At 59.5% G+C, this 7500-nt stretch overlaps 1 non-coding gene across 1 annotated transcript; it reads right to left on the reverse strand.

The window, feature by feature from the left end:
* Positions 1–6239: 6239 nt before the first annotated feature.
* Positions 6240–6358, reverse strand: LOC148058252 (5S ribosomal RNA). Its single transcript, XR_015710022.1, has one exon. It is a non-coding gene; the product is annotated as a 5S ribosomal RNA (ribosomal RNA).
* Positions 6359–7500: the final 1142 nt, after the last annotated feature.

Here is a 7500-nt window from a genome sequence, read left to right on the forward strand (position 1 = left end):
GCAAAAGAACCAGAGTTTTCAGCGGTCATCCACTCCAACCTTGTCCGACTTTGAGGCACCAGGCTCGGCCACCCTCCGAGCCTTTTCACTCCCTCTCCTGTTATGGTGCCTCCCTATTAACCTCTAGGTGGTTGCGCTCGTGACATCAAAAAGACCACTTTTTGCAGAGCAGTCACACTCGGGAAAAATTTCTTTCGTCTGGCAAAAGAACCAGAGTTTTCAGCGGTCATCCACTCCAACCTTGTCCGATTTTGAGGCACCAGGCTCGGCCACCCTCCGAGCCTTTTCACTCCCTCTCCTGTTATGGTGCCTCCCTATTAACCTCTAGGTGGTTGCGCTCGTGACATCAAAAAGACCACTTTTTTCAGAGCAGTCACACTCGGAAAAAATTTCTTTCGTCTGGCAAAAGAACCAGAGTTTTCAGCGGTCATCCACTCCAACCTTGTCCGATTTTGAGGCACCAGGCTCGGCCACCCTCCGAGCCTTTTCACTCCCTCTCCTGTTATGGTGCCTCCCTATTAACCTCTAGGTGGTTGCGCTCGTGACATCAAAAAGACCACTTTTTGCAGAGCAGTCACACTCGGGAAAAATTTCTTTCGTCTGGCAAAAGAACCAGAGTTTTCAGCGGTCATCCACTCCAACCTTGTCCGATTTTGAGGCACCAGGCTCGGCCACCCTCCGAGCCTTTTCACTCCCTCTCCTGTTATGGTGCCTCCCTATTAACCTCTAGGTGGTTGCGCTCGTGACATCAAAAAGACCACTTTTTTCAGAGCAGTCACACTCGGAAAAAATTTCTTTCGTCTGGCAAAAGAACCAGAGTTTTCAGCGGTCATCCACTCCAACCTTGTCCGATTTTGAGGCACCAGGCTCGGCCACCCTCCGAGCCTTTTCACTCCCTCTCCTGTTATGGTGCCTCCCTATTAACCTCTAGGTGGTTGCGCTCGTGACATCAAAAAGACCACTTTTTTCAGAGCAGTCACACTCGGGAAAAATTTCTTTCGTCTGGCAAAAGAACCAGAGTTATCAGCGGTCATCCACTCCAACCTTGTCCGATTTTGAGGCACCAGGCTCGGCCACCGTCCGAGCCTTTTCACTCCCTCTCCTGTTATGGTGCCTCCCTATTAACCTCTAGGTGGTTGCGCTCGTGACATCAAAAAGACCACTTTTTTCAGAGCAGTCACACTCGGGAAAAATTTCTTTCGTCTGGCAAAAGAACCAGAGTTATCAGCGGTCATCCACTCCAACCTTGTCCGACGTTGAGGCACCGATGTCGGCCAAGTTCTGAGCGTTCCACCGCCGAATGCCACTGGTCCTCAACACAGCGGACTTCCAATCCAACCTTGTCCGACTTTGAGGCACCGAAGTCGGCCTCAGCCCGAGCCTTCCCCCGCCGACCTCACTGGAGCCCGCCATCCAGGGACCGGCGGAGGTCGCCCGCATGACCACGGCAAAGTGTCTCAAAGTCGGGCACGACCGCTCGAGTCACCCCGCCAACCCGGTCCGGGGCACCTCCAGGGACCGGCGGAGGTCGCCCGCATGACCGCGGCAAAGTGTCTCAAAGTCGGGCATGACCGCTTGAGTCACCCGCCAACCCGGTCCGGGGCACCTCCAGGGACCGGCGGAGGACGCCCGCATGACCGCGACAAAGTGTCTCAAAGTCGGGCACGACCGCTCGAGTCACCCGCCAACCCGGTCCGGGGCACCTCCAGGGACCGGCGGAGGACGCCCGCATGACCGCGACAAAGTGTCTCAAAGTCGGGCACGACCGCTCGAGTCACCCGCCAACCCGGTCCGGGGCACCTCCAGGGACCGGCGGAGGACGCCCGCATGACCGCGACAAAGTGTCTCAAAGTCGGGCACGACCGCTCGAGTCACCCGCCAACCCGGTCCGGGGCACCTCCAGGGACCGGCGGAGGATGCCCGCATGACCGCGACAAAGTGTCTCAAAGTCGGGCACGACCGCTCGAGTCACCCGCCAACCCGGTCCGGGGACACCTCCAGGGACCGGCGGAGGACGCCCGCATGACCGCGACAAAGTGTCTCAAAGTCGGGCATGACCGTTCGAGTCACCCGCCAACCCGGTCCGGGGCACCTCCAGGGACCGGCGGAGGAGGCCCGCATGACCGCGACAAAGTGTCTCAAAGTCGGGCATGACCGCTCGAGTCACCCGCCAACCCGGTCCGGGGCACCTCCAGGGACCGGCGGAGGACGCCCGCATGACCGCGACAAAGTGTCTCAAAGTCGGGCATGACCGTTCGAGTCACCCGCCAACCCAGTCCGGGGCACCTCCAGGGACCGGCGGAGGAGGCCCGCATGACCGCGACAAAGTGTCTCAAAGTCGGGCATGACCGCTCGAGTCACCCGCCAACCCGGTCCGGGGCACCTCCGGGGACCGGCGGAGGACGCCCGCATGACCGCGACAAAGTGTCTCAAAGTCGGGCACGACCGCTCGAGTCACCCGCCAACCCGGTCCGGGGCACCTCCAGGGACCGGCGGAGGACGCCCGCATGACCGCGACAAAGTGTCTCAAAGTCGGGCACGACCGCTCGAGTCACCCGCCACCCCGGTCCGGGGCACCTCCAGGGACCGGCGGAGGACGCCCGCATGACCGCGACAAAGTGTCTCAAAGTCGGGCATGACCGCTCGAGTCACCCGCCAACCCGGTCCGGGGCACCTCCGGGGACCGGCGGAGGCGCCCGCATGACCGCGACAAAGTGTCTCAAAGTCGGGCAGGACCGCTCGAGTCACCCGCCAACCCGGTCCGGGGCACCTCCGGGGAGCAGTGGAGGTCGCTCGCATGACCGCGACAAAGTGTCTCAAAGTCGGGCATGACCGCTCGAGTCGCCCGCCATCCCGGTCCGGAGCTCAACACTTTGTCGTTTTTTCCACTCCCTCCCCATTAACCTCTAGGTGGTTGCGCTCGTGACATCAAAAAGACCACTTTTTGCAGAGCAGTCACACTCGGAAAAAATTCGTTTCGTCTGGCAAAAGAACCAGAGTTCTCAGCGGGCTTCCAGTCCAACCTTGTCCGATTTTGAGGCACCAGGCTCGGCCACAGTCCGAGCCCATTCACTCCCTCCCCTGTTGTACTCGCTCCCTATTAACCTCTAGGTGGTTGCGCTCGTGACATCAAAAAGACCACTTTTTGAGGAGCAGTCACACTTAGGAAAAATCCGTTTGCGCTCACACCATCCCTCCCCATTAACCTCTAGGTGGTTGCGCTCGTGACATCAAAAAGACCACTTTTTGAGGAGCAGTCACACTTAGGAAAAATCCGTTTGCGCTCACACCATCCCTCCCCATTAACCTCTAGGTGGTTGCGCTCGTGACATCAAAAAGACCACTTTTTGAGGAGCAGTCAGACACCGAGGTTTTCTGGATTTATGTCCGTTTTCCTGGTTCTCTGACTCGGGCACCTTGTGACCGACATCCCCCCCTTCCCTGGTTCTATTTTGCCGATACTTTGGTGAGTTTTCTACCCGCAAACCAAGCCCCCCAAGCCCGCCGCCTGGTGGGGGAGCATGCCGCCTGGCCCGGTTCTATTTTAGGTCACTTTGGTGAGTTTTCTACCCGCAAACCAAGCCCCCCAAGCCCGCCGCCTGGTGGGGGAAGAGGCCCCCCTGGTCCCGGTTCTATTTTAGGACACTTTGGTGAGTTTTCTACCCGCAAACCAAGCCCCCCAAGCCCGCCGCCTGGTGGGGAAGATGCCCCCTGGTCCCGGTTCTATTTTAGGACACTTTGGTGAGTTTTCTACCCGCAAACCAAGCCCCCCAAGCCCGCCGCCTGGTGGGGGAACATGCCCCCTGGTCCCGGTTCTATTTTAGGACACTTTGGTGAGTTTTCTACCCGCAAACCAAGCCCCCCAAGCCCGCCGCCTGGTGGGGGAACATGCCGCCTAGCCCGGTTCTATTTTAGGTCACTTTGGTGAGTTTTCTACCCGCAAACCAAGCCCCCCAAGCCCGCCGCCTGGTGGGGGAAGAGGCCCCCTGGTCCCGGTTCTATTTTAGGACACTTTGGTGAGTTTTCTACCCGCAAACCAAGCCCCCCAAGCCCGCCGCCTGGTGGGGGAACATGCCCCCTGGTCCTGGTTCTATTTTAGGACACTTTGGTGAGTTTTCTACCCGCAAACCAAGCCCCCCAAGCCCGCCGCCTGGTGGGGGAACATGCCCCCTGGTCCCGGTTCTATTTTAGGACACTTTGGTGAGTTTTCTACCCGGAAACCAAGCCCCCCAAGCCCGCCACCTGGTGGGGGAAGAGGCCCCCTGGTCCCGGTTCTATTTTAGGACACTTTGGTGAGTTTTCTACCCACACTGCAGGTCCCCAAATGCCGCCATCTGGTGGGGGAACATGCCGCCTGCACCGGTTCTATTTTAAGTCACTTTGGTGAGTTTTCTGCCCACACTACGGGTCCCCAAATGCCGCCATCTGGTGGGGGAACATGCCGCCTGCACCGGTTCTATTTTAAGTCACTTTGGTGAGTTTTCTACCCACACTACGGGTCCCCAAATGCCGCCATCTGGTGGGGGAACATGCCGCCTGCACCGGTTCTATTTTAAGTCACTTTGGTGAGTTTTCTACCCACACTACGGGTCCCCAAATGCCGCCATCTGGTGGGGGAACATGCCGCCTGCACCGGTTCTATTTTAAGTCACTTTGGTGAGTTTTCTGCCCACACTACGGGTCCCCAAATGCCGCCATCTGGTGGGGGAACATGCCGCCTGCACCGGTTCTATTTTAAGTCACTTTGGTGAGTTTTCTACCCACACTACGGGTCCCCAAATGCCGCCATCTGGTGGGGGAACATGCCGCCTGCACCGGTTCTATTTTAAGTCACTTTGGTGAGTTTTCTACCCACACTACGGGTCCCCAAATGCCGCCATCTGGTGGGGGAACATGCCGCCTGCACCGGTTCTATTTTAAGTCACTTTGGTGAGTTTTCTGCCCACACTACGGGTCCCCAAATGCCGCCATCTGGTGGGGGAACATGCCGCCTGCACCGGTTCTATTTTAAGTCACTTTGGTGAGTTTTCTGCCCACACTACGGGTCCCCAAATGCCGCCGCCTGGTGGGGGAACTGCCGCCTAGTCCCGGTTCTATTTTAGGTCACTTTTCTCACTTTCTGACCCACAAATAATGCCCCAAATGCCGCCGCCTGGTGGGGGGAACTGCCGCCTAGTCCCGGTTCTATTTTAGGTCACTTTTCTCACTTTCTGACCCACAAATAATGCCCCAAATGCCGCCGCCTGGTGGGGGGAACTGCCGCCTAGTCCCGGTTCTATTTTAGGTCACTTTTCTCACTTTCTGACCCACAAATAATGCCCCAAATGCCGCCGCCTGGTGGGGGGAACTGCCGCCTAGTCCCGGTTCTATTTTAGGTCACTTTTCTCACTTTCTGACCCACAAATAATGCCCCAAATGCCGCCGCCTGGTGGGGGGAACTGCCGCCTAGTCCCGGTTCTATTTTAGGTCACTTTTCTCACTTTCTGACCCACAAATAATGCCCCAAATGCCGCCGCCTGGTGGGGGGAACTGCCGCCTAGTCCCGGTTCTATTTTAGGTCACTTTTCTCACTTTCTTACCCACAAATAATGCCCCAAATGCCGCCGCCTGGTGGGGGGAACTGCCGCCTAGTCCCGGTTCTATTTTAGGTCACTTTTCTCACTTTCTGACCCACAAATAATGCCCCAAATGCCGCCGCCTGGTGGGGGGAACTGCCGCCTAGTCCCGGTTCTATTTTAGGTCACTTTTCTCACTTTCTTACCCACAAATAATGCCCCAAATGCCGCCGCCTGGTGGGGGGAACTGCCGCCTAGTCCCGGTTCTATTTTAGGTCACTTTTCTCACTTTCTGACCCACAAATAATGCCCCAAATGCCGCCGCCTGGTGGGGGGAACTGCCGCCTAGTCCCGGTTCTATTTTAGGTCACTTTTCTCACTTTCTGACCCACAAATAATGCCCCAAATGCCGCCGCCTGGTGGGGGGAACTGCCGCCTAGTCCCGGTTCTATTTTAGGTCACTTTTCTCACTTTCTTACCCACAAATAATGCCCCAAATGCCGCCGCCTGGTGGGGGGAACTGCCGCCTAGTCCCGGTTCTATTTTAGGTCACTTTTCTCACTTTCTTACCCACAAATAATGCCCCAAATGCCGCCGCCTGGTGGGGGGAACTGCCGCCTAGTCCCGGTTCTATTTTAGGTCACTTTTCTCACTTTTCTACCCACAAATAATGGCAAAAAAAAATGCTTACAGCACCCAGTATTCCCAGGCGGTCTCCCATCCAAGTACTAACTGGGCCCGACCCTGCTTGGCTTCCGAGATCAGACGAGATCGGGCTCATTCAGGGTGGTGTGGCCGTAAGCGAGGGAAGCGCTTGTGAAATGCCCCAAAGTGTTGAAAATGTTCCCCAGGCCCCTGGTTCCCCATCCCCGCAGGAGGAGGCTCCCCAGGCCCCCTGGTTCCCCATCCCCGCAGGAGGAGGCTCCCCAAGCCCCCTGGTGCAGGAGGAGGCTCCCCAGGCCCCTGGTTCCCCATCCCCGCAGGAGGAGGCTCCCCAGGCCCCCTGGTTCCCCATCCCCGCAGGAGGAGGCTCCCCAGGCCCCATGGTTCCCCATCACCGCAGGAGGAGGCTCCCCAGGCCCCCTGGTTCCCCATCCCCGCAGGAGGAGGCTCCCCAGGCCCCCTGGTGCAGGAGGAGGCTCCCCAGGCCCCCTGGTTCCCCATCCCCGCAGGAGGAGGCTCCCCAGGCCCCCTGGTTCTCCATGCCCGCAGGAGGAGGCTCCCCAGGCCCCTGGTTCCCCATCCCCGCAGGAGGAGGCTCCCCAGGCCCCCTGGTTCTCCATGCCCGTAGGAGGAGGCTCCCCAGGCCCCCTGGTTCTCCATCCCCGCAGGAGGAGGCTCCCCAGGCCCCCTGGTTCTCCATCCCCGCAGGAGGAGGCTCCCCAGGCCCCCATGTTCTCCATGCCCGCAGGAGGAGGCTCCCCAGGCCCCTTGGTTCTCCATCCCCGCAGGAGTAGGCTCCCCAGGCGCCCTGGTTCTCCATCCCCGCAGGAGGAGGCTCCCCAGGCCCCCTGGTTCTCCATCCCCGCAGGAGGAGGCTCCCCAGGCCCCATGGTTCCCCATCACCGCAGGAGGAGGCTCCCCAGGCCCCCTGGTTCCCCATCCCCGCAGGAGGAGGCTCCCCAGGCCCCCTGGTTCTCCATCCCCGCAGGAGGAGGCTCCCCAGACCCCCATGTTCTCCATGCCCGCAGGAGGAGGCTCCCCAGGCCCCTTGGTTCTCCATCCCCGCAGGAGGAGGCTCCCCAGGCCCCTGGTTCTCCATCCCCGCAGGAGGAGGCTCCCCAGGCCCCCTGGTTCTCCATGCCCGCAGGAGGAGGCTCCCCAGGCCCCCTGGTTCTCCATGCCCGCAGGAGGAGGCTCCCCAGGCCCCCATGTTCTCCATGCCCGCAGGAGGAGGCTCCCCAGGCCCCTTGGTTCTCCATCCCCGCAGGAGGAGGCTCCCCAG

This window comes from Callionymus lyra, unplaced genomic scaffold (genome assembly GCF_982586985.1).
Source record: "Callionymus lyra unplaced genomic scaffold, fCalLyr1.hap1.1 HAP1_SCAFFOLD_126, whole genome shotgun sequence".
NCBI lineage: Eukaryota > Metazoa > Chordata > Actinopteri > Syngnathiformes > Callionymidae > Callionymus > Callionymus lyra.